The sequence below is a fragment of the Columba livia genome, chromosome 8, assembly GCF_036013475.1.
Source record: "Columba livia isolate bColLiv1 breed racing homer chromosome 8, bColLiv1.pat.W.v2, whole genome shotgun sequence".
Taxonomy (NCBI): domain Eukaryota; kingdom Metazoa; phylum Chordata; class Aves; order Columbiformes; family Columbidae; genus Columba; species Columba livia.
In genome coordinates this window covers 23,374,940-23,402,607 of record NC_088609.1, presented here as the reverse complement: position 1 = coordinate 23,402,607, position 27,668 = coordinate 23,374,940, and the positions used below count along the sequence as shown (strand labels likewise).

At 41.7% G+C, this 27,668-nt stretch overlaps 1 long non-coding RNA gene across 1 annotated transcript in view; it reads left to right on the top strand.

The window, feature by feature from the left end:
- Window positions 1-20,467, top strand: part of LOC110361624 (uncharacterized) — a 160,217-nt gene extending 139,750 nt beyond the window's left edge. The window contains exons 14-17 of the long non-coding RNA XR_010474367.1: window positions 5,278-5,394; window positions 5,898-6,025; window positions 6,577-6,747; window positions 16,996-20,467. This is a non-coding gene — a long non-coding RNA (uncharacterized LOC110361624). The remainder of the gene's footprint in view (window positions 1-5,277; window positions 5,395-5,897; window positions 6,026-6,576; window positions 6,748-16,995) is intronic.
- The last annotated feature ends 7,201 nt before the right edge of the window (window positions 20,468-27,668 follow it).

The following is a 27,668-nucleotide window of genomic DNA, read 5'->3' as shown; positions in this document are numbered from 1 at the left end:
TTTCTTTAGGTGAGAGATGTACACATGTGATCAAAGTCACTCACAGAGGATTCTTTGCAAGATGATCAGGTCTATGCCATATCCCAGCCCTTTCCAAAGCAGCAAGCAAGAAAGTCTCTACATACTTCCGAGATCAGCATTCTTTCTCCTAATTAGTCTGGGTGTTGGTTACTAACATATCCATCTGTAATCTGTTTGCAGGATGGAGGTGAGCAGCAGACATTATGGTCAAGCCTGGTTGCAGTCCTTGGCCTTGGTTTCTCTTCTAGTCATGTCAGATTTGCATGAGTCCAGCAGTCCAAGACTTCACATAGTCTGCTCTTTGCAGTGGTCTTGTTGACCTGTGAAAGTTCTTCCCCCTGGATCCTACCACAAGGAACTCCTGAAAGCTGAGTGCACTTTTCATTGTTCCCACTCAGTAGCTTTGCACAGTGGTAAGGTCCCTTCACGTTTGATCATTCTGGCACCTCTTTGTGAGCACTAGCTAGGGCTCACAACTACCCATGCATCTGTGTAGTACAAACTGGTTAAAATGGTAAAGTCCAAGAAAAGTGTTCAAAGAAATTGGGTGGCTAATGAATAGGTGGGTTTTGTGACAGCAGCGATTTTTTCCATTGGTAAATGCAGCGCATGGTGTGAGGCACACACCACTCATAGACAGAGCTTCGTCTTTTTACCATCTCATTTCCTGGTGTTTCTCAGATTGGTGAGTCTGGCTTTGTCTTTTTTTTTTTTCTGCTATTTAGGTTTTACTTACTTGTTTGCCTTGTCTCATGTAGCCAGTGAACAGCCAGAAATGTCCGATTACCAGAGGTTCAATCCCATTCAGTGGGTCAGTTTTACCATCAGTGCTCTTCGTTCTTCCTCTCAGGTGTGCTGCACTGTGCATCGACTTATCAGGATAAAATACTTTTTGTGTATCTACACACCAGAATCAGGCCAAGGTGGCTTTGTCCAATGCAATCTCTCTCTGCCAATACCGTGTTTCTCAGCTGGATGTCTCTGTGATAAATTTTTTTTTTCTGTATAATATCTTTGTAATCAGGTTTACTGGCTTTACCTGATAGAGGCATTTTGCACCTACAGTAAAGTATTTTAAAGAAAGTCTTTACAAAACACAAAGGCAGTGAAAGCTGTCCAGGTATATGTTTGATGTGCTCCATGTTTACACCTGTTCTCGTTCATTGTGATTTTAGATAACTGTTCACAATTGGCAACAAAAACATAGAAATACCTTGGGAGTAAAAAGAGACTATTTCTGTTCCTTAAGCTTTGATACTGTGCTGACATCCTTAGTGAAACTACAGAAAGGGTCAACATCCTTTGCTGTCTTTTCCAGTGACATGTTTTGGAATACTTCTCTTTTTATTCATATGCCCTCTTTGTTTTCAGGTCAATGCAGTCGTAGCTGCTCTCTTGCGGACAGCTTCCTTCTGTTTTGTGCTGTGTCATACAGGTACAGATTTCTGACAGCTGCAAAACATGCCTCAGATAATTCACTGAATTCTGGCAGTGTGACAACCAAAACCCTTGAATATCCACATTGTTTGTGAAACTGTATAATGGGGAATCCCTGGCATTGGGTTCATAAAAGGTGGCTCTGCGGGACTGAGAGAAAATCCTTACTGTCATTTTTGAGGTCTTAAAAAGAAATATCTGATATTATTTTTGTAACAAACAAAGTTTGTGTCTCTTTCCATGTTTAAGAACTTGACAACATAAACAGGTATAAAACTTTATCACTGGGATGATACCTTATCACAGTTTTTTCTTCAGCGGTTGTTTTCCCCTGCAGCTATTCTTGTCCCTTATACCAGTCTTCTCTGCTTATTTTTTGCAATACATGAGAACATTGTCTCCAGCTGTCCCATTGCTTGGAAAGACCTCAACACAGCTGGTGGTGATAGGGGTAAATGTTCTCTGGTGGGCACAAGAGGCCCTGTTGGCTGGCAGCAGCTCCCTGCTCAATGGCACCCCGCTGCTGGCCCACGAGGACAGGCTATCTGCAGTGTCCTCACTGTGTCTGCCTGGGTGCACAGCAGCACTGGCATCTGCTGTCTTCTCCCAGCTCCGAAACATGAGCCTCAGTAAGTGATTTCACTCTTCTATGCAGTTTCCCCATGTGTAAAGCAGGGCTGAGGTCAACCTGTTTGCACTGTTCAGCAGCAACAAAATGGCTTGTGTGCAAAACTTCCCAAGAAAGGCAGCCTGTTGTTTTGGACCCTCTTTTTCAGAGAGTTGGCAAGCAAAGGTAAGGTGTAAACACAGACTTTCCTCTGAGCTGGGATCAGAGTGAGCACTGTTATTGTGGTTTCTGACTTAGCCCATTGTTTCCTTTTTCTGGATTGATCTCAAGAATAAAGAGGTTTCTGATAAGTCTAGTTACAGTATCAGATAGCCATGTGACTACAGGAGCATGAACTGTTGCGTGCACACCTGTACCTCCCAAATGACTCTACCGCAAAGGAAGCTTCTCTTTTTATTCTTGCATGATAAACCTTTTACAGCCATACCCATATGGTCAATATTAATCAGGGAAGGACACAAGCTAGATAGAGTAAATAACTTTATCTGCAGAAGGGTTATATATGTAGTCATGTGAAGCAGAAACGTTGTCTTTTGGAGTTGGAGAACTATGCATGCCCTATGGCTGTTCCCTGAACTTGTGCAGAAAGGCCATGTCTGAAAGGTGGGGATGTTAATGCTGGTTCTTATGCACCAATTTGTCACTCACCTCCAGTTTTCAAGTGGTCATTACCTTTTCTGCTTTTGTTCTACATGTGTTTGGACCTGCTGACTTGGATGGGAAGGGCGTGTGTGTGGATGTGGCTTGCCAAGGAGCCAGCTTGCAGCATGCTCTGACACTGCAAACAGCTCCTCTCTGAATGTTTTCTGCAAGTGCTATTGTGATAATCAAGCCTTAAAAGCAAACAGAGGAACAAGAAAAACCCAAACAGACAAACAAAACCCAACAACAACAAAAAACCCCAGCTGAATTCAAACTGAACTTTAAAATGCTGGCCAGGGCTATTCCCAACCTCCATCAGCAACACTTAAGTGAGCTGAGACTTCTCTGACAGCAGAAGTTGTAGGTGGAAAGTTTCACCAAAAAACCAAACCAAACCAAACAAACCCCGCCCCCCCCCCCAAAACAAACCATATGCACAGCAGGCCTCTCAAACAGCAGTGCTAAAATACAATTTTTAAAGGTTAGAATTATTATAGGACGTTAATTAGCAATCAGATAATGCTTGAATTGCCGTAGCAAATTTAGACAGTACATAAAGCCACATGCTGCAGAGGATGCAGCCACCTGAAAAGAATTCGGACGCTTTACCAGAAAATATGCCTTGCTCAGAACAGAGGTAGAAGAACATAATGAGAAAACAATATGACTTCCCCAAAGTAATTAGGAGGTGGTGGTGAGAGTAAATAAGCTTTTGCAGAATAAAGCATCAGTGAAATAAATGAGAGCAAATAAACCAGGAGTCAGGTTTTCTGCAGCTGCAAAGAAGGTAGATAATCTTGTCTTTTAACAGTGGTACTTCAGATATCAGCAAAAGGGAAAAGTGTCTTTGCAAAGATGGGAAATTACAGATCAAATTGAACATATGTAGCAATTCCTGATCCCAAATATACCAAAAAGATCAGTAGTGTTTCCACTGGCATCAGTGAGGTTTTCATTTGGTCCTTAGAGAGCTCAGGTGGATGAGATGTATTTCATGGACAGTAAATGACATGCATTTCTAGCAGAAGCAGAAAAAAACACTAAACTGAAACATTATTTTGAATTATTTTCAAATTCAAAGTAGATCAAGGCTGCACATGTATCAGTTGCAATTCAAAAGTCAGTTTACCAGTTTGTTTTTTTTTAAAGTAACATTGAATAAAGAAATATTTAGTTACTGATTATGAGGAGATATGTGCTCATTTGGTAATGATATGCATATTTTAACAAGATAATAGCTGTTGGAGGAGAGCGATGATCAAGTTCTAAGTTTTCTTTTATGGGAGGCTGAACTGCAGAATTGAAGCTGAAATTTGAAGATGTTTATATTTAGGAACTTGGACTTATTCATTGTAGATACAAAGAGTATTTTTGAAACTTAAGATAGTATTTGGCTTCCGTTTCTAATCTTCCAACTTGCAAACATGCCCAATACAGAGGCATAGGCTTTATAGGCTTTTTACATAACACATACATATATTTCCTTAGTAGTATTTGCCAAGAAGTATGTTTAGGACTGCAACATCTTCTTAAGCTACCTGTTACAGTTAGATGGGAAAACTATAGCTAATTTGTCTTCTCAACTGTGAGACAAAAATTCTAGTTAACCTTTTACCATTAATACTATGGTAAACAATACAGAAAAAGTTGGAAAGAGGATGCATCTTCTAAAACATGAAACAGGGAGTTTGAAGCAAACTCTGTCTAATATTTGTCCACTGTGAATTTCCACTGAGTTGGCTTAACAGCCTGAGGTAAAAACAGCTGAATTTTTTTTTTTTTTTTGATGGGGACATGTAGATTGAGGTGAGAACTCTCCAAAGATTATCTTCCGAGTGCCAGCTTTTAATGAATCCCATTTGTTTTCTTGATTAAGTCTGCTATTACCCCTGTTTAGTGTTGTCACGAGCCCACTAGCTGGAATTTTCATGTCATGGTTTAGCAGAGAAATTAGCCTAGGAGAGTAGCACTCATCATCAGTCAGTTTTCAGGATATTTAATATAGTTTACAATTTATGAATCCATGAACCTGTAGCCTCATATATATATATATATATAAATATATATACAAACTCAAATAACTATTCTTTGTGGTGAAATTCATAGGCCAACGAGGATTGCAGTCAAATACCAGTTTGCAGTGATAACATTGTATATCTCTAATGTGCTTACAGCTACAAGGTTTCTTCAGTGAGCTTGCATCTGACAGGCTTTGTCAGGTCTGTGATTTGCAAGATTTTGTCTTTAGGAAGAAGCAACTCTCCAAACTTTTGACCCCTTATTTTCAAAAGAAAAGCATCCAGGAGTCTTACCAAGTGTTGTGGCCATAAAGTACTCAAGAGCCTTGGAAGTGCTCAAAAGCCATGTGATGGGTACAGTGTGAAAGGTAGACAGGTATAGCAGCATTTTCAAATTCTTGACTTTCTTGAAAATGCTGTGAGAATAGCCTCTAGAAGATTTAAATATCTCCATCTCTTTTCACATTCTCTAAATGAAAAGCGTGGAGTAAAGCAAATTGTGCTTTTAATATGACATTTTGCAAATTTCAGGAGATGCCATTTCAGCCTCTCCTGGAAGCGAAGACTTGAACAGTGGAATTTGCAGAGCTGCCACACGAGTATTTCATCAGTGAAAAGACACAGAGATGACCACAGCTGAATCATGAGGTGACGCCCTGGCATTTTTCTCTAATAGGAAACATGATTTTGCCAAGTATGTGGAAGCAAACATTGCAAATATTTAGACATTATGCCATTACTTAATATAATGCATTCATCAACCTCTTTCTCTTTTTTGTGTTTCTGTGTGCCCCTCTAAATGATTAGGCTCACCTACTGGCATTTCCCTTTTTCCTTCTGCTTTTCCTCTTTTCTACCTGCTTTTCTGTAAGTCCTGAAACAGAGTGGGATCTTGATCACTCTATTCTCTTCACTTAGAGCTCCCACATAATTTTCTATTTGGTGAACAGTGTGAGAAACATCCTGTAATCAAAGCAAAACCAACTCCAATCATATCGCTATTCCACAGGAGCTCCCAAAGATGCCTGGTAGACTTTGCTGTATTTGTGGGCCCAGAAGCTGTTATGGATAACACCAGTTGGTAATCACAGCTTTTTCTTTTCTCCCCTTTTTTTTTTTTTTTTTTTTTTAAACTATCTGAATTGCTGAAGGAAAACCCATAACCTGGCCAAGGTTGGATGGAAACACAAGGACCCATTTCATAACTAACAAAGTCTAAAAATTCAGCTCCCTGCTGAATTTCATGTCTGGATGGAAAAGAAACATCTTTATAAAACTGGTAAATGACCATGACTATCTCTAAAGAATTCTCTCTGAAGAATAATTCAGGTGGTGTAACGGAAACGTGCTCCTCACAAAATGCAGCTTTTCCAACCCCTGTAGTTTCCCTGCACAACATTCTCTCTAGCTATAAGACTCTTTTCCTTCAGTAAATGTATTACAACCCTTTCACTCTGTTCTGCTTTATGTACTTGACACCATGAATCTCTAACAAGGTTAGGGGTGAGTAACAATTTAAATCTAATTTCAAATTCAGCTGAAAAGCCTATTAGAGATGCAACCTTGAACTTTAATTGTATAAAGACAGCTACTTTCTTAGCATTCACACAAGTGATAAAGTTTTTTGCTTGTGAGTCTGCCTGGACTTTCTGGCTGTGTTGGCAACCATTTATTCTGCCTCTAAACTTTCAAAAAAAAAAAAAGCGTAAGTTTTCACACTATAACATTAAAACATCTATTGAAATTTGTAGTAATGAAGATTGTCAACATACTTGAGTTGGAAAAGTCAATCCGGTTAATTGTATGTTATTCTTCCTGCTATTTTACTAGGCTACACAAGAGGTTGCTGAAATCCAGCATTTGTTTTCAGATATACATTCACACTTTTTAAAGAAATGATTGTGAAAAGCCTGAGAACACTTCCAACCAACGCTGATCCAAGGTTTTATAGAATTGGCACAAGCTAAGAAAATACAGGGAAATGCAGAGGATCCATGAAAGGTAAAGAAAGTTTCTCTTTAAGGCTGGTTTGTAGTAGGTAATGGAAAAATTTGGAAGTAGTTTTGTGTCTCATAGTTTCAAACCTTTCTGGCAATTCTGATTAAAAAAAAAAGAGGAGTCAGTGGAACTGACATGAACACCTATGGCCTGAAAGCTCTCTTCACAAGAGTGATGACTCCCCAGGGCCGCAGGCGTGGTTTTGATGGGAAGGATCGGTTTCAGAGCTGAAAGTTTGTGCTTCACACCTGAGAAGCTTCCATTAAGCTTTCCAGTCAGAGTACCTGCAGCAGAAGTGTTAGCATTCTCATGGAGGTGGAAATGGGGCTGCTGCTGGTTCAGTGCAAACAGTTTACAAACAGACCTCAACCACTGGTAGCAACTATGGATCTGCTCAGCCCTGGAGGAGCCGTGTAAAAGACAAAGTAAGATTTTCTTCGTTATTTTGTTTTGATTTAACCGGCACTGCCCCATGTTATCTCAGGCCTGTTAAGCACAGACATAAAAATGTTGCCTTGAAAATATTCAAAATAACCAAATAATTAACTTATTGTTTAGGTAAGAATATATTTGTCAATCAAGAATGATGTTTTATGAGTGGATCTGCCCCTCACTTGTTCTTCTGCCTCCCAGAGAGCTGCAACACAGAAAGATGAGCCCCATAATCCTCCTAGAACTTCCTGGAACATCACTTGAGCCTCTGAGACATAAAGTGATGCTTCGAGCTTTGGGAGCACATTTGCTCTCCGTTAGTTGAAATTTTTAAAGAAATTTGTAAGTTTTGCAGTTTGATACTTTTTGACTGAGATGTCCTAATTCAAACTTATTAGAACATATGAAATAGGAGTTGGGAAAAGAAAGGCAGATTCAAGGCTACAGTGGAAGTTCATGGAGATTTGAGATCTCCATATTTCCTCTTCTTTCAGAAAATGAGACAGAAGTTTTAAAAATGAGACACACTTTGGAAGATGATCTAATTTGATAATTCAGCTAATGAAATGCAGCTAAGTGAATATAGCACATTATATTAATTAGCAGTAACATGTATATCCTCTTTACAATATTTATGAACAATACTGGTGAAGAGATGCCAGGAGGATCACTGTGGTGCTAGCACTGGGAATATCGTGTAATGTTGCATGCACCAATCCTCTATAATATTGATTTATGCTAATTCCTAAATCAGCTCAGCCCATTCCTCTTACCCAAAGCCTTCCCATCTGGAAAACAGATTCATTTCTAGGAGGAATGTAATGAGGCAGTCCTCATGGTATGGGCTTTTGACTGATTAAATAGTCATATGCCAAGTCCTTTCATAAATTCCAATTAATATATTACATTGAATAATAGTGTAGCTTTTCAGCTATACTAGAAAGATACAAGCAACTTCTAGATATACAAAGAAACGTTTTACTTCCTTAAATGTTTGTGTTTCATTTTATTTCTTTTGAGTTGTATTGAGCAATTCTGTTCTTCAGAGGTGGTTAATTTTGTGAGCAGAATATTAATAATTTATAAATGTGTTAAAGGTATTGATCATACAAGGGTAGAAACATTATGCTTGAGTTCCTTCTGTAATCCATTAAAAAGGAAGTAAATTGCTTCAGTTTCATGTTAAAATATGAGGCCAGCAGACTGTAGTTTAAAACATATGTAATGTTGTTTTCCTACTTAAACTGCAGTCATCCATCGCTGATCTGGTGGTAACACGCAGGAATGTGCTGGGACTGAGCTGCAGGCATTTCAACCCAGAGACTCTTCCTCTTCCTCCCAGTGTGACCCCAGTGTCCCCCTCCTGCTCTGCTCAAGTGGCTGGTCCCCCTGCTGCTGTCCCCTCTGGGCAGGGCTCTGCTGAGACTGTGTGGGAACCCTGAGGGGCTGAGCTCAGTAGCCATGGCAGTAGGTCTCCGTTTCTTCTGTTTGTGACTCTGTTTCTGAGCTTGGGACACTGCACTTGGAGGTCAACAGGCTCTGTGGAAGTTCTCCTGGGGAAATGGTGTTTGTTCTGGTTGGCTGTTTTTTGGTTTGGGATTTTTGCGTTTTTTGTTTGTTTGTTTTTTTTTTTGTTTGTTTGTTTGTTTGTTTGTTTTTGGGGGTGTTTGTTTGGTTTGGGTTTTGTTTTGGTTTTTTTTTTTGGTTGTTGTTGTTGGTGGTTTGGTTTTGTTTTGTTTTCAGCCCTGGCCATTTCCTGTTGTATGAGTACAAACTCCATGAACACTATGCACGGTGAGTACTTGCAGCAAAGTCCATAAGGCTTGTATAGAGCCAGGAATAAACCTGCATGTGACTTTTTGCTGCACCAAGCACTTAGTGTTTTCTTGACTTTGAACTGTTCCTCCATTTTATCATGATTGCTTGAATAAAGCTTTCATCCTCCAGCTCAGGACTGTAGGATGTTTGTGATAAGAAGGGAAGTTGGTGTTGAAACTAATCAGTGCAACCCCTTTTTTCTATTCCTGTTCTAAGGCAGAAGGAAGAATGATAGAAACCAGAGGAAATAAATAATTGGTGAATAATTTTATTAATCAGATTCCTTCTGGGCCACCAATCTCATTATTTGTTTATCAGCCAGGCTTCTACTAAATCTATTCACAATTAAAAAAAAAAATTACCAAGTGAACAGTATTGAACTGATCCTTAATTAGGGCAGCTGAGATGTCTTGTATAATTAACTGGGCTTTATTCATAATTATTTCCTGATAGTTGGAATTGTTTTCCGCAAGTAACAGAGCAATAGTAATGGTAACACTAAGAAATCTTTGATTTTTCAGAGTAAAATAATGGCCAGACTTACTGTGCTTAAGCTGTATAAGACCTGTTTGTTCCCACTGACAGCTGAAAGTAATCACGATGATTTGGCTGAACCTCACAGGAAAGTTTTGCAAAATCAGTTCTTTTTAGTATAGAAATAAGTATGCATGCAAATCTTTAAAATGTGGCTTTTCTAATTTGTGCTTTGTGATGGTCAGGCTCAGACAGCCACATCTGAATCCAGGTACCTCAGTAAGAGTCTCCTTTATTAGAAACCAAGAGCCTAAAGCTGGTGCCACCCATGGCCACTCTGAGGCTTGTTCAGTGGAATAATTGATTACTCATATAAATGAGCAAAAAAAGCTGAAACTTTGCAAAGATCCTCCTGGACCTCCTAAACAACAAGGCCCTTGCTGCTGGGCTCCACATGGTGCTTGCAGAGCTGCAGTCCCATGGCCAGGGTGCCAGGGATGATTTTCTCCAGAAGGTGTGCTCCACACCTCTGGCCATGCCAGGCACTGCAGCTAGCATACATGCCTGGCCTTCAGCAGTGTGTTCTGCTTGGAGTTACTAGGGAGCATGCCCTGGTTGGTAGCTCTGGAAACCTGCCCTGGTTTCTTAATTTTGATAAACCTTCACTGATGAAAGTGATTTTTTGACAGAGGCTGGGAGAGATGTGAGCAGTAATGTTGGAAACAAGGTGTTTTTTTATTTACAGGTTATGACTACTTCTTTCTTCCTCCCTTCTGATGCTGGCTTAAGGCACAGCTTCAGAAAGCTGGAGGAAAGCTGCTGGAGTGCCATGTGTTATGTTTCTTACTCTGGAGTACACCCAGCCCTCCATGGGGAAGTTGCAGCAGATTCCAATGCATGGGCCTCTTGGCAAGAGGTCTTTGCTAGACCAGCGCCTCTGATTTCAAGAGAACTAGTATATGCTCTAATCTAGGAAAACAGTAGTCATGTTACACCCCGAGGTTGTTTGGGATTCATTATGAAGCTGCATGAAAGAGCATGTGGGTTAAATAGGTTCACTGCTAATTAATACCTTTACTCCTAACGAAGTAGCTCCTTGCTCCTGGGGTTAGGTAGAGTGTGAGAAGAAAAACAAGCAGGGAGCCTGTCTGCAGGCTCTTTCAGAACTGAAACAGCAAATGAATGTGTGTAAAACTTAAGGAGCTGAGCACCAGCACCAAGTGTAACTCATGCCACCCAACAGCAGCTGAGTACCAACTCTCAACAGCACCAAGGCAGTGGGGATCTACTTGCATGATCAAAATCAGACTTTGTTTCTAACACTATGAAGTTTGGAAAACCAAGATTTTTTTTTTTTATTTTTGTATACAATTTTCTGTGAGATTTGTTTAATGTGAGTAGTCATCCCCTGGGAGATCTTGGACCGCGCTACCTTGCGTTCGGGCTAGAAAGAGCAGAATGAAAGTTACGGGAATTATTCAGCTGCTTCTGCTCTCTGCCTGGCAAAGACTCCTCTGATCTGCTCATTTATAAGGAATCTGATTAATTTGGCTCATTGCTTTCATATCACCCTGTTGCCAACAGTGAAACCAAAGTCCATAAGAATTAGGAACCTTTCAGGGTGTTGGGATGATACGAAGATTGTGAATCCTTACTCCTGGAGAGCAGAATGCATGGTGCACTGGGGTGCCCTGACAATCATTGCCATTTTTGTCATGTTCATGGATCAACTGACCCATTACCTATGCATTTTATGTTATTAGCTAACATCTAATTATTTTTTTCACCATTGAATTCCTTGCAGCTCCCTTAAACTTTAGCCAGTAAGAAGATTAAAACACAAATGCCATTAAATATGCTTTAAATATCAGGCCTATTGAAATATTTCCAGGTTCTGTATCCTCTTAAAAAATAATCCCCATTCAAAACAGAGAGGAAATGTCATCTGTATGAGTGTCTTCTGAGTTTAAGTTTGGATTATACAGGGAATTATGTAGAGTAGCTTTGGAAATCTGATAATTAAAAAAAAACTTTTGACTCTTTTATCTATGACATTTTAAACCCCTGTACTCTTTGGTGAAGTTTTCAGCATTGTACATGTGCTGTTAACCTCACGTGTAAAATTTTCTTGAGTAACTTCATGTGAATTAAAGGTCATAGAGCCTGAATTCAGATTCAGTCAGGCTGGATTTGATGGGATTTGAAGGTGATTCCTGGATCTGCATGAAGTTGGGGGTGTGGGCAGATCAGGATGTTGTTCTTAGGCATCTCATGTGGGATGTTCTTCTGCTCCATAGTGAAGTTAGGGAGAGAGTAGGCAGAGGTTAATGGTAGCTGTTATGAATATCCTCCCTCATTATCCTGTATGGGAATCCCACGACATCCCTGAACAAAAAAACTCAACATTTTAGTGCCTATTTATTAACAAGCACAGTGAATCCTGGACTCCCTCCGAATAGGGCCAAATAAAGTCCCATTACAGCCATTCCAGTTTGCACATTTAAGCATGGTAGAAAAATGCATATAGAGGGTCTAGATAGGGCTTTTTGGCTGTCCCAAGCCCTGCAGCTCCTGTCCAGCACAGGATGCCAAGGCAGCTATAGGATGTCCAGGACAATCTCAAATGCCTTTTCTACAGGTCTGCCACCACAGCAAGGAAACGAAGGGGTCCTCAGATCAGTCTGACATGCCATGGAACAGGGCTCATTTCCAGGAAGAGCAGACAGGATTTCTCGCCAAGATGGGTATTCTGCTTTGTGGGCCAGAGAGTAAAACCTTCATACCAGCCTGGCTTTTTGCATCAATGCATGCACAGTGCAGGCTTTGGCAAAATGTCACAACGCCAGGAGGAGAGTGCTGTGATTGACCCTGGAGCCTGTGTGTGAAGTTGCCATCTAGATCTTCCCAGCAGGTACCAGGTCCCAGACCAGAAAAGCCATGATATCTCTGTGGTCACCTTCACAGTTGGTGTTTGTCGGGGCTGCAGTGCGTGACCCCCCCACACCTTTCCCCTATGCAGCAGCTGAATTGGAAGACATGCCCCCTTATGTAGAAATGCTCTTGATAAATATTGACCAGAGAATTTATCATAAATATGCAATGAATCTGTGAACTAGTGGGAAATGTTAAAGCAAACATGTTTAGGACAGAGGCTTTCAAAACAGGCCAGGAAAATTCTTATTCCAGCAAGAGGTGACATGCGCCTATTCTTTCTTCAGCTGGCTAAGCAACAGTAGGAGTGTTTCCTACTAAACAGCCTCATTAGCATGAGAATAACTACAGGGTAAATTTTCAAGCTCATTCCAAGTGAATTCAAGGGGAGGGGGAAATATTCTTTTAATATGTGCAACTCATGCAAACAATGATATGAAACTAATTCATTTCATCATATTATCACCATATCATATTAACTTAAAAGAAATAATAATGCAACATGGAAGTGTTTGCATATTAGAGAGAACTCTCATTGTACCCTATTAGCACCATATCATATTAGTATTGCATTAGGCTATTATGCTCCAGTGCTAAAATGATGAAATCCCACTGTGAAAACTGATATTGAATTCTTGTAATGTTTCAGAACCATTTTTAGCACTGCATATAAATAATTCATGGGAGCAGATCTAATGAATTGATGAAAACCCCCCATCTCTTGACATTGTGAGAGTATTTATGAATGTAAAGTCATGAGCAGGACTTTTTTTTTTTTTTTTCTTTATGGAGATGGACTGGGACTGAAATATCTGGTTTATCACCAGACCCAGCTTGCCCGTGTCACACAGTGCATTGGGTTGGGTGGTCACATTTCTCTGTTAACATGGCAAAGACAGTGTCTCTGAAGGGGCCGGTCCCAGGGTCAGGGGTGCAGAGCTCACCTTTCCAAACATGCTGACTGGGGGAGCCCTTCACGATGTACTGAGACACCTGAGTGGGGAGAGCCTGCCAGGCACAGGGTCACTGCACCTGAGAGGACTTAAGATCTGAGACTAATGGCAAATTTTTAATGACAAAATATATCTAACTCAAAGGCTTTTATATGGAAATAGCCTTTCACTTATGCAGCATTTGGCTGCTAGGTTGTGATTGTAACGGTAGGCTGTACAAAACTTTGTTTTGTACAGACGTTTTACTGGCAAACTGGATCCCAGTGACTGCTCAGGAAAGCAGAGGGCTGTATGATGAACTAATGAGAATTAACTCAGCTTTTAAGGGCCCCAGAGGAACAGCTGAAGCAGACAGCATTGCGCATCCCTGTGCCTGGGAAGAGAGGGAGCGTCTGTGCTGGCACAGGGAGCGGGCGGCCTGTGTGCTGTTGTCTGAGTTATAGTCTCTGAGTGACCACCACCTCGTTCCTTTCTTGCTGTGCTCTGGTGTCTCTGGGCTTACGCCTCAGGTCTCTGCTGTCTCTACCTGGCAGCCTACTTTCATGTCTGATCCCCAGCAGCACCAGGAACCCTCGATCCAAACCACACTGCTGCACAAGCTATGCTAGAAACAGTAACACAGGACACCTTCACAAATGTTAGCTTGCTTTTCACTGAGGTGTAAATTCGGAGTAGGGGACACATGGAGAGGAAAGCTGGGTTACTGTTTCCTTTGCTTTTCAGAAGGACATGAGCGTGCTGGCATGCTGCATACCCTGCAGCAGGCTCAGAGTGGGAAGCCCTTCTGAATGCCGTGGAGGAGCCTGTGGATGCTATATCTTGAAAGTTTATTGTGCTCTTCAGGCTTGTCCTTTCTTCATTTGTCTGGGATGCATCTGCTGTGCTTGCAAAGAGAAACATGAATCAAGCAGGGGAATGACTCTATTTTCAGTGCAAGAGGCAGAAATGTGGGGGAAGTTTCTCTAAAGGTCGTCAGGACTCATGCACTCTCAATACTTTCACCTAGTCTGGAGATTTCAAGGAAAAAAATCAGCAATGAGCTACGCGGTGTTATTGGTCTTGCAGGATATAAGGTCAGAGCGTTATGACCTTGTTCTGAGCAGAGAAGGAGCTGATGCAGTGTGAGATCCCAGGGACAGCATTAGGCAGAGTAAGAGTAGGTGAAGAAATATGAAATGTAGGTTATCTTGTGACTTTTTACAGACCTGCTATATACATGGCTGTTTTATTTAAGACTGAGTTGAGAAATGGATCCATTCAAGAGAAGTTTGATAGTAGGGTAGTTGAGGAATATTTGTTTTCCCTCTGCTCATTTATTTCCCCATGCGCAGTTTTGGTTTTCCATCCTTTCTTCCAGAAAATACTGCTGCAATCATTGCGGAGATGCTCTAAGAACTCTGCTTACCTCCCATTTTTTGTGTTCAAAACTTGAAAAATTAGCAGTGCTTGGAGTTTATACCAGCACGTTCAGCTATTTCTGGTTTTCACTGGTGATATGAAATTGCACATATATTGCTAGTGAAAATAATTTCAGTTCTTCCTATAGTCAGTAAATAAAATGTATAAGTAACATGTTAGGGAGATTTTGTGTGTGTGTCTGTGCTATATTTTTTAGTTAAGTTAAATGCTAGAGTTCACAGCTATTTGTAATGTAGGTAGGGTTTTCCTCTGTGGGCCACAGAGTTGCAGAAATGGCTGAGTGCTCCCATAATGCATGTTAAAATAATGAATTTTTGTTTAATGTTGGTGTATGAACCACAATAGTAGCACATGCTATCTCTACTCCAACAAATAAAAACATTTGCTAATTTTTCTACAATATTTATATATGTATACTGATGAGAAATGGACCTTAAGTTGACTAATCAGTCAGTAAACTATTTTTGTGCTGTGCTTCCAAAGTATTATTTTAAATAGATTATAGCAGCTTGTTGTGGTTTACTGAATTCGTTTATGTGGGTCAGTATGGCCTAATTTTTCCTGCTGAAGCTCTTCTCCAATTATAACTGTGAATCATTTTAGGTGAATGTGACAATATGTGAATTGTTCCATAGCTATAAATATTGAGCATTTAGAAAATGCACCCTAACCTCCAAACTTTTACCGTTATAATTACTACCGAATATCATGGTAAGCTGGGAACAACTGTTGCTAGAGAAGAATGCTGTATTTTATTGCAAAGGTGAGACCATGACTGAGATGCTCATGGTGCCTGGGGAGGACTTTGGCAGACACGAGATGGAGCAATGGAAAGCTGTGCTCTTCACATGCAGGAGTGGGGATGGGGCCTTGCTCAGTGCTGGTGAGTCCTGGGCTCAGGGCATAAACCGACCCCAGGGATACAGCCCAGCGGGTGGTTTGGCATCTGCTGCTGACAGGGGCTTGCTCCAAGCACTGTGCAGGGCATGTGCCTGGGCTGTCCTCCCACCTGTCCTTGCTGGTGGCACCTGCCAGGCTACAGAGGGGTGAGCCTCTGTGCTGGAGAGATGCAATGTCCTCCACCCACAAGGCAAACTGGCTCCAGGGAGCTGTTCGGTAGTCCACAGGTATGGCATATCCGAACTTTAAGAAATGCCTTTTACATTACTAACTGAAAATTACCATATGTTTTATTAAAATTCTGACAGTTTCAGTGAGATATCTAATAGCAAGTATTATTACAGATTGAACTTTTTCAGTGCTGGAATTATTTTTGACATTCACGAACAGCTCTTCCAATGGCATATTGGATCTCCCACAGAGATCAATATTCAAACAGCGTACTGTTTTCTGGGCACAAATGCTCATGTCTATTTGCCACTCTAAAAACATGCTTTAATCATGAGTTTGGAGCTTGGATTTCAGTTCTGCTCACTGTGAATGAATATGGCTGGTGCGATTCTGCTTTTGCACTTTTCTGAATTTGGCTGCTGTGGGGATGGGAATGGCTGCAGTGTAACTTAGCAGCTCCAAAATATGTTTAGTTATTTCAGCATCTCCACAGCTCTATGCTTTCTGCTATCTCCCATAACTGAGGACTGCAGAACTCCTCCTGCTGCTGCATGGTTTGATCCCGGTGCAGGTGAGGGATGCGCCTCTGTGTGGCATGTTGCAGTAGGATACCAGAAATAACCTCATGGGGCTGTGAAGGAGCCATCAAGGGCTAGCTTTCCAGATTTCCCTTCTTTTTAGGTAGGCTGAACCTGTGTACACCACACGGAGGAGCAGACATACTCCAGCTGGGTTGTATCACTCTGGGAAAAATTCTTCTTTTGTGTGCTGTATTCCCTTCATCTTGCTGGGTATCACTGGGAGACCAGGGCAGGGGCCAATGTCCCAGACTCTTCCCCTAGATATCTGTCCAACCCTTTTTCTTCCCTACCTCGGATATATCTCTCACATACATATTTTACAGCCTTTTTTTCCCCTGCTCATCCATGTTTCAGATGCCAAATATTTAAAGCTGGACCCCCAGTAGTATTGACCTCCTTATGTCTGTCTCTGTTTCTAAATAGCAGAGGGCGAAAATTTCTATGAGGAGCAGAAACTACATGGATTGAAGATGTCTGTCTCCCTGTGTGAGCTGGATTGTGAACAGCTCAGCTCCTTAAAAATTCAATTTGGTTCACCACAGTGAATACAGCAAACTCTTCTTGTTTTCTAGAGTATTTCTCAAACATGTGTGCTCAACCACCCATGAGGACAGACCTCAGCTTGAGCTCTCAAGCTGGGACTGTGCGCAGAGGTGCCCAGGAGCAGGATAAGACTGGATCCAGCATGGCATCGGTGCTTCTGTCGCTCTGTCCAAGGTGCAGCAGGAGGGAGGTGTAGCGACGAGGAGGAGAGCTGACCTCTCTTCCCAGCACCCGTCAGGACCATGGCGGTGAGCCCCACCACCACGCACAGACAAAAGCAACTTAGTAAAAGTGTCACCACTGTGCTCTGAGGGGTAAAACGAGAGTGAGTCTACAGAAGCTGCCTTTGTTTTTTGGAAACAAAAGCCACAGTGTTAAAAGGCTCCAGGAATTTGAGCCGTTTAGATGAGGAAGAGTCATCATCATCATCTATTTTTTGTGTTAAGTATTATGAGCATTCATCTGAAAAAATGCTAAATGAGCTATGCCATGCTGCTGCTGGAAAGATTTCATTACATGGAAAAAGTGCCAAGTACTCATTTACTGTACACAAAAATGCAAAATTTGTCAGAAGAGTGACTCTCTTCAGCAGCTCTAGTATTTGAAAGGAACGTTAAGATTGGTGCTGTGGTAGGGGCCAAGCATAAATTTGTGAACTGGTGGTGGACGGAAAGACTATCCTGGCAAAAGGGAAGGAAAATGGTATGAGAAGGTAGAAGATGACATCTGAATGGCAACGAATTTGGTAGAAGTGAGATGCTTTACAAGAAAAGTAATGAAATAGGAGGAGAGCAGCTCACAGTCTGCAGGCTGTCCAGGAAGCACTCTTTGGGGGAAGCAGAAATACTGTTCATCTGTTGAATGTACTGCAGGTCCCTGTTCCTTCAGGGGAACAATAGTCATGGACATTATTGTGAGGAGATGAAAACATGGGCACGAAGTGAGTCATTAGGCAGATGTTGATGTAGTTCTGAAAACAAAGTCAATGAGCTGCAGGGTCAGGCTTCTAGGGGGATGGCAAGATTTTGCTGGTACACAGATCACAGAAAGACTGAAGCGCAGAGGGAGCTGCATCCAAAAGTCGTGTGCATGGGTGGACCTGGTAAGACTGCTGAGCAACATTCAGTCGTGCCTGGACTGAATTTCCTGGCACTGTGGAAGATGTCTGATATATGGAAAGAAGGCAATGGCTTGGGAAAGCAGACCACAAGTTGTCATTGGTAGCATAGCCCAAATCACAGCCTGGTCCTGCTTTTGGTGAGCTCCTGGCAAGAACTAGTGCTGACTTGGGAGCAGGTTTAACCCAGCTCCTGGGACAGGACTCACCTGCCAATGTATGGAGATAACTCAAGCCACAGCAGGATCCTGGTGAGCAAAAGATGCTCTGCACCTTCTGAACAGAAGGCTCTGCCAAGTAATACTGCAGATCCCAATGGTAGCATGCCTATGGATTTCATATGGATTTCATGCAGCTTTAACAAGCTTCTGCACAGAGAAAACATCCTGCATTTGGCAGGATAATAGCTGAATTGCTCAAAGTCCAATTACAATCAAATCTTGCTAATTTGTACCCAGAACTGCAGATTCAGTGAGAATGACAAAACTTTAGCAAGTTACGGAGTAAGTGGTACACATATTTTAAGAAGTATGGCTAATGCATTATAGAATTGATTATCGCGTTGCGAACTTTTTCACACTCTGCAAAAGGATGAATGCTCTTCATTTATTTTGACACGGTTTGTTTCTTAAACATCTTTTGTTACAGCTGATAAGTTTGTACTGTTTAAAAAAAAATCATGAATTGTGTTAAAGGAGATGTTGTAATAGCCCCTTCTTAGCAAGCCTGTGCCATTTTTTTGGGTACAGACTGGCAGGAATGGATAGAAGTGAACATGCAGAACTTCATTCTGCTCACAAAAGTTGCTGACATAGCCAGTGCCTGGCAGGTCCTTTCTGCAAAGCAGCAGTACTAATGCCTCCATTTGTCTTCAGGCTGGGGAACAATTTTTAAAACAAAGAAATAAACAAACACAGTAGCTCTCATTTGGCATAATATATTTAGTAAAAACAAAAAACAACAACAACAACAAAAAAGAGTTTAAAAGGAATCTTTTCTATCATGAGAAGGGTATGTGCCACGTGGAAGAAGTCCAACCAAATGCTTGTTACTATTCTTAAAACCTTGCTGGTGTTTATTTACTGCTAATGTATTGTGTCTCATTGAATAAAAAATACTGTTTGGGGGAAAACAGATCAGATTTGCAGGCCAGAGGTGCTGCAAAAATGGGAGGCGAACCTCAATACAGCAACCTTGAGGCAAGGCTGCCCTTCATTGAATGCCAGATGTGCAGTGAGGGTCGATACCATCACCCCCGGCTCTCTGTTTCGGACAGTGAGCAAGGCAAAGGCCAATTCATGGTATGAATCTTCATAGGGACACTTGAGCCGCCCCGGGCTGCAGACAGGCATTTTGTTTTTTTTGCACAGTGGTTGCAGATACCTGTATCTGCCTCTGTACCACTTGTAAATCTATAATTAATTACCATAGGTTAAACAGACTGAGGAAATAACTGGAGTCTTTTTGAGGAAATGTAATTGTCAATATAGCAAGACCCCTGAATTATGGATTCAGCAATGATTGCTATTACAGAGATGGTGTTAGATGAGTATCATTTTGTCAATTAACCTTTTACAATTCATAGTTTATTATAGCCTAGAACAATCCGTTTTTAAAGACTTTTTTTTTTAAGCATGACTCTGGCTGTGTTAAACACTTACTACCTGCTCTTTAGCCTTTGAACATAGACTGTTATACTTGCTTAGCATAATGTACAACCCTAGGTCACAAAGCTAAAGCAAACCCTTTTGATTTATGGAGGATTTCATTTTAGCTGAATATTTTGAAGAATTTCCTAACTTTCTGATGGCACGTCAAGCCAGCCGGGGATACCAATGTATCTATGTTCCTGGGTCCAAACACTTTACCCTATTATAATTTAAGCTTTAATTTTATAACCTATAGTGCCCTGGCTACTTAACAAAATTAAAAAAGCATTTAGTCAAAATTGTGTAACAGAGAATTCTTCTGTTACAGCAGATAAAATGACAATGACAAAGTAATTATCATAAAAATTATTCTTTTCTAAAAATACCCCACTTCTAAAAAAAATCTCTACTGTAGAAAAGGGAACAGACAGTAGTTTGAAGAAAAACACTTGGACAAATGGCAATATGGTTTCTTTGCTATACAAATACAACTATTTTTCTACTAGAAATAGTGTTGGTGTCTCTGCAATGGTAGAAGGGTAGGAGAGAGGCAAGCTTTGCAGGGAGAGCTAATTTTCTTATTAGAACAATTTGTATAGGTGAAAACAAATCAAACAAAACCAAACAGAAATGTTTTCAGGGGGGTAGTGTATCTGAAGCTTTTCCTTCTTTTTTCTTTTTTTTGTCTCGACTGTATCTGCTGCTCTAATAAAAGATATTGTCTCTGCCTGCAAATCTCCCCGTTTTTCTGTACAGCTGATTCAGGGCATGCCATGTGTCTACTAAGAGGCCAAAGAATTCTACAACTCTTAAAACTGGTATAATTTGGTAAAAAAATGACTCTGAAATACTATAAAATTTAAAATGCTTCCTTAAAACGCTGAGAACTTGGGATTGGCTTTGTGTTTTAAAGGGAATAATTGCAGCTCATGAACGAACTACACACACAGGATAAAATGTGGTCAACTCTTCCTTTCAGTAGCTTTGAAGCAGCAGTAATCTAACAAAGCACCTTGCTCTTGCTGTGCTGACAATGAGTCCAGTGTACAAAAAAGAAATTAAACAAAAAAAGACATTTTAATTTCAAGGTTCACTGGAAAAAACATGAAAAAAAAAAAAAATCAATGCTTGCCAAAGAGCAAGACAAACTCTGAAGGGAAATAAAAAAAAAAAAAAGTATTTACAAGATTCAAAGAGAACTTTATAAACAATGGGGCAATAAAAAAGGAACTAAAATATTTGTCCCTCATAACTCTAAATATGCAGGTAATAATCCAAATAAATCTATCACATGAAATGACCTTAAGGAATCGTCCAATTATATTGTTATCAAGAAATTATTAGGAAAAGCAAAACCAGCCCCAAATCAAAAACCCTGGCTGCAATAGCATTACTGACAGCCTGGATACAGCATTGCCCCTGGCCTCACGTTGCTCCCAGTGGCTGTGGGGCTGTGGTCTCTCCTGCTCTCTCCCCTACAGACACTCTGCTTGCTCCTCCATAATCAGTGTGCCCGGAGCTCATGGAGGAGTGTTTGGAGCAGTTACCTCTCCACTGAATGGCCACGTCACCCCAGAGCTGGGAGAAGGCTACAAAACCTCCATGGGCTGCCCGCAGGACATGGGGAGCTCCTGCACAGCTTCATGCCCTGGGAGCGGTGGCCTTAGCCCCATGGCGTGTCTGCACTTATGTGCTCATGACTTTGGGGTATGCTCAAGCCCCTTGGCTCAGAGCTCCCTGGTGGTTGTTCTGAGCTGTTGAAAACACCAGAGTTGACCAGTGCCTGGAGCACAGCTGGGTGGGCTGCAGCCACCCCGCTGCAGTAAGGACCAGCTACCCTGCAGCAGGCAGCCCCATCCCTGCTTCCACAACTTCTCCCAGCATGGCCACATCCTCCAGAGGCCTGGTGCAGTGCCCTCAAGCACGGAACCACAGCAGAGAGCAGGGCTGCCCACGGGTCACTGTCCAGGGCAGGCTTTGTGGTTGTGCCGGTCTGGCTGCAACTGCGCAGCTGCTATAGGTGAAGCCTGTAGAGAGAGCTGCAGCTTCAGCTATGTGTCAGGCACAGCCCCGCTGCCACTCTGCTTCCACCTCACAACAACGAGTAGAGCCAAATGGCTTTCAGATTTAATATTTTATCTAAATTAACACCCTTCTTACCATTTGCATGTTCCTGGAGCTGAGGTGGGAGGGCCATGGGAGGTGAAGGCCAGCAGAGGGAGGGCAGCAGTGGAGCTGTGCGGCTGTGCGTCTCTTTGCCACTGTGGATGGAGATGTGCAAGTCTGGCTGTGGAGCACCTGTGTCTTCAGTGCTGTCCTGCAGCCCGACAATGTCTGTGAGCACAGACCGGGCCTGCACCCTATGCTAGACCGGTTAATTAACTGCAAATGCTTTTTAATTACATCCCTCAGACACACTCAAGTGGGTAACACAGGAAGGAGCAGAATCAGGTCAGGGAGTGTAGTAAGAGGTGCTGGGGCAGGTCCTTCCCTGCCTGCACCTCATCCCAAGGCTGCTTTCCTCTGGGGTTACATTAATTTTCCACTAGCACTAGCATTCAGGATCAGACCCAGTTTCTCTGCCAGGTCTGCAAAGCCTTTCTCCTGGTTAGTTTTCTGATATTCAGCTATCGGAGATTTCTGTAAGGATGTTTAGGTTTTATATATATTTTGTCTGACATCTAAAACACTTTATAAACTTTATCCATTTAATTCTCCCACACTGTGCAGTGTGCTGTAGTGGCATTATCTTCACCTTACTGATAAGGGGATTTACATTTGCACAAAGCCAGGCTGGAATTGGGATAAGGACCGGGCTCAGAGCTCCAGATGTAATGATAACCGGCTGTCTGCTTATGGTGGCAGCTTCTACAGCTCTCTCTCTCCCCAGTGTGACACTGCAGGTCAGGCCATGGATTCCCTTTTACAGGCACCTTTTTGTTTCAGATCGGGAAAGCCTTGCTGAATGTGTGGGGTTGTATGTGCCCTAACTAAAGGCTACCATTCATTTCAGATAGTAGAGCAGGTAAGCTGCTTTAAGAAACCAAAGTGGCTCCAAACTGAAAAGGAGGCATGTATCACCACCTGGAACAACTGCATGCATAAAATCATTCAGAAATGAGAATGAAGGGGTTTGCTAGGTGCCTGTGCACAGTGACAATGACGTGTATACATGAGAGAAAGAGAAAAGAAGAGGAAACACATCACCTCAGGGGGGAACAGTGCAAAGTGCTGTCCCCTAAACATTCCCGTGACTATGGCCCTGAGGAAAGTGGCAGGGACAGGATATTTTGGCTAACTGCTGACCTGCGGCAAAGGACTGTAAGAAAGACCTCATCTCTGGTGTTTAAGTGGGTAAACAACAATACAGCGGCCAAAACTGGGACAGAAGCAATCACAGTATTTAATTTACAGCCATTAAGTCGGACTGCCTGATCAGCATCAAAAACATTTACAAATCGTGGGTTTTCCTAAGCACATCGACTATGCTGCACTAGCCTCAGCCCTCCAGAGCGTCCACTGATGCTCTTGAGTTTGAAAATGATGTTGGTGCTGCTTGGTTGGTTTGCATCTTACTCCAAGAAGGCTTTAAACAATGCAGCCCCTGAGATAGACAGAAATGTAATGATTTAAGTGAAGGAATGACTTGTCAGTTGCAGAGTTGGTTCAGGGTCTGTAAATCTGATCAAATGCACTGAATAGTGTTAAGGCTGGATTCATAACTCTGGAAGAAATCAGCTCTTACTGGACAAGAGGATTTTATACCAAATAATTAGGCTAAATGAAGCTGTTACACAGAATGGTGGCACAGAGCCACATTTTGTTGGCATACTATAACACCATATAATACACAAATGTGGTGTGTGCAGTAGGTGCTGCTTTCTCCTTCCAAAAATTTTATTACAGTCCTAACCACTGACACTTTGTTCTCTGCCAATTCTGCTGCTCCCTTCCCTCGTGCTGGCAAAAATATAGCAGGACACCTAAAGCTGTAGGCCTTGGCAGGATCATGTGAATATGCTGAACACATACATGCTGATTAATTCATTGCCTTAGCAACTGAAAAGTCTCAGATTATTCTCCCTAGTTTATTGGCCCTTTCAAAGCTAATGTGAGCAGGAAAGATCATGCACAGGCAAAATACAGCATCCGTTAACTGCTTGCACCTGCAAGGCCTAAAACACTTGTTGGATCCCAGCAGACTACATGTTCCACACAAGTCAGAGAAGCATTTTTTGAAACACCAGACTATAGCTGCACCTACACATGCCCTGACTATACATGCTACCCAACAAAGTCTTCCATGGTGCCACCAGTTGCTACGTACAGCAGTTTCTCTTTGCTTGGTGGGCGTATGGATGACTGCTCAATGTTCAAGGGAGGAAGGAATCTTGTTTTTGGAAAACAGCATGCGGACAGAGCCCTTGATGTTACAATGTCACCTTGGTTTCTTCTCAGAAAGCCCATAGATCTGTGCAGGGTGTTACTGTAAGCGGGGCATTTGGGTGCCTGTCTGTGTGTATCAAACGTCACCAGCAGGCTCACAAAACCCAAACCATTTGTCCCGTGGCAGGTGCAGCTGGGTGATGCACAGCCCCGTGCAGCTCGGGCCCCGTGGCCAGCCGGCACGCTGTGTCCTTGCAGCCGTGGCTGCCGAGAGCAGGCAGTGCCGGGCAGCACCGCACTCATGTGGAAGTGGCTAATGAGGAAAAAACTCACCGGGTATTTGGCAAACAGGGCAAAAGGAGCTGCCTCTCTAGACAGGGGTGTCTCAGTTCAAGAGCAACAATTATGTTCATATTTAATTTTTTGATTTAGCTTTCACGGTGCTCAATTAAAAAAACCCTTCATTTGCCAAAACCTTGCTACCCAATGACTTTGTTGCTTGACTTGAAGTCCAAGAATGACAATATCTCCAGCTCTGCAGAGATCATGGCAGTGATAAGGTGTTTTCCACATTATTTTGGAACTCCTGCCTGGTTTTCACACTAGAGCATCCATTCCACTGTCCCTAATTCAGATAGTTTTGTTACTGAGGGCATCCAAGAGAAGTATCTGAACTGCTTGCTCATCCTGGCTGTTCCTCCTGTAAGTTAAAAGGTTGTCATGTGCATCTCCACATGTGTGAGTCCTAACAAAAGTCCCAACAACTTTTTTCTGGAGATCTTTCCAGGAAGTGTCTTTTTCTCTGATGATCCGTGGTTGCTGGTTCTCTGTGCAGCTGTCTGCTGTCCCCAGACACACTGCACAGTGTCTTCAGACCCTGAAAATGTACTGAAAAAAAAAGCACTCCCCACGTTTTGCATCTTTTGAAGCTTGCCAGCCCTGTGGCAAGTCCTGCAGTCTTTCTTGGGGACCTCACACCACACCAGATTTGAGTTTCGGGCTATGAAAAATGGCTTTTTACGAAGAGAGTGTAATATGTACTGAAGCTCAGAGCTCCCTGGGGTTGTATTAATTGATATCCAGAGATGAGCTAGTCTTCTACCCTAAACCAGTCCTCTTCCTGCAAGAAGCACGGAATAATAAGAGGGGTTGTCAGCGAAGTGCCAGGTAAACGCTGCTGTGGATCCAAGGGCTCTACCTTTCCCTAGAGCTCTTTTTGGAAACACACAAGTGACTATCAGATGAAAATAAATTTACTTGAGGCAAATAGCAGTGAAAAGACTGATGTTTGCAATTTCTTCCTTCTGTTTTCAGACATAGCACAAACAACAAATTACTGCCTATGATAGGGTGGTTTCTACTAAATATATTTTAACTTTTCTTCACCAGTTAGCTTGGGGTGGGCAGGGGGAAACCATTGCTTCAGAAGCTGTCCTCAGCCAGGAAAAGGTGAAGAACTGACATAATTTCAAGTATGTGCTCTGTAAACAGAACTCTGATACCAGTAGTTAGTGACTCTTTTTGTTTCCATCTATTGGTGGGACATGACATTGGTTTTGTCTTTGCTTGGTTTGTTTGAACAGCACAGCAAACATAGCTCAAACACTTGTGTTGGTCAAGCGGCACTTCAGAAAATTACTGATGCTGCCTTTGAAAGCCCTGCCTATTTTACAGAGGGGCAAAATACTTAAAACTCAATGATATGAAACTAACTAGATATATTTTGAAATATTGATTACATATATCTTCTGAAATAGGGTAATGGGATATTCCTGAATGCTATATGCATGTTTATGTGTCTCTGAAATGTTTGATTAATGTGCATCTAATCTTTCTTTCTGCTAATATACCATCATATTTCCTACTAAGGAATGAATTATTTGACCACTGGTACAAGTGGCTGAGAGAAGACCATTTATAATGCTGCATCTTCAGCCAATGTTTCTTTAGCAACTAATCCTTGACCCGGAAAGCTGTTTCACTGAAAATGATAATTTTGCCAATATTTTTTTGCTCTGAATATGCTTTTTTCTAGTGGCAGTCTAATCTATCCTAAAATAATTATTTTATACTTTACAATGTTGATAAAATATAAATAGAAAATAGACAAAGAAAAACCTTCATGAAGCAAAACTTAATTTCTTTTTGTGAAGATGTTATCCCAGAACTTTGAATTTGGAAGTGCTAAATAATGTATTGCCAAGAAGAAAGAAAAAACAACAACAAAAATTTACTAACGCATGCTTTTGTTCATAAAATATATGGCCATTCTACACTGGTTTTGATTTTGCTTTCCATTTTTCTTTAAAGATTATCTCACATTTTACTATTTTTATCATTTGCTATAACAGTTTTTCTGGGTAACGCTACCATCCCTCTCAGAATTGCTTAGTTAAAAGATTCAACAAATCACAGGTAATGATAACAACAATTGCTCTCTGCAAGCCTCATCTGTATCACCCCAAATCTTGCCATCTATAGGCTGTAAGCAGCACATCTCCATGCAGTCATTTTCAAAAGTATAGCGCTAAACTTTGGGGAACAGGAATGTTCACCACCTTTGCACACTCAGTCACAAGCTCAGCTGAAAACACTGAGCGTTAGGCAGGCAAACAAACCATGACATCCCACAGATGTGGGACTGGGTGAATTTTGAAGAAAAACTGCTGAGGGTTGGTTTGATCCTTGGCAACTTCTATAAGAGAAATTGAGTATTTGCATATATATTTTCAAAAGCTCAGTAAAGTTCAATAGCCAATGTAATCTTATATCACTGATGTAAAGGTCCAAGCACTCTGAGTTTGGGTCATGGCCGTGAAGATAAGACTTAGTGTACAAAATCTCATTTGAAACAGCAACTAAAAAGTAGTAATTTGGAATTTCCATCCACCTTAATGAATTGCACAGATCCCAGCCTGCCCTGCATCTGAAATTCAGAACCCTTTACAGAGTATCCATTTCTCACTCAAACACAAGAACATTTTAAAATGTAGAAATTTTTCTGAAAGTAGAAAACAGCCACTCAATCCACCTATCAGTACAATCCAGCCCTGCATTTTGGCCTGATTTCGGCTTCAGTCTGAGGATACTTAAGCCTTTTCTGCACTAGATTTTTCCAGGAATGGCATTCACAAGAAGCAGCAGTAGTTTACATGGCATTTGCAGGCTTTGACATGGAGATTTTTTGGATCAGTTTTCTAGATCAAAGTTCTTCCTGTTGTGTCAACACTGACTTTTGTAAAGCAGAGGAGGGGAACTTTAAATGAGGCTCTCCTCCTATCCCTGTCTCCAGTTCTCTCCAGACCTTAGACTTCCCACGGGCTTTCAGGAGGGGGAAGGGAAAGCAAGTTGACAATGGCTTGAGAAGACAACGAGTATGATCATTCTCTCAATCAGATACCTACTAGGAGCACTGTTAAAAGGAAAAAGGTGTTGGGGGGAGAAAGTTTTCAGAAGCCAGCTGTGTAGGAAGGGCAAAGGATTATGCAGAGCTAGAAAAGGTGAGCTAAGGAGCCCCTGCCCTGCCCTTTGTTTTTCTTCTTCCTCTCCT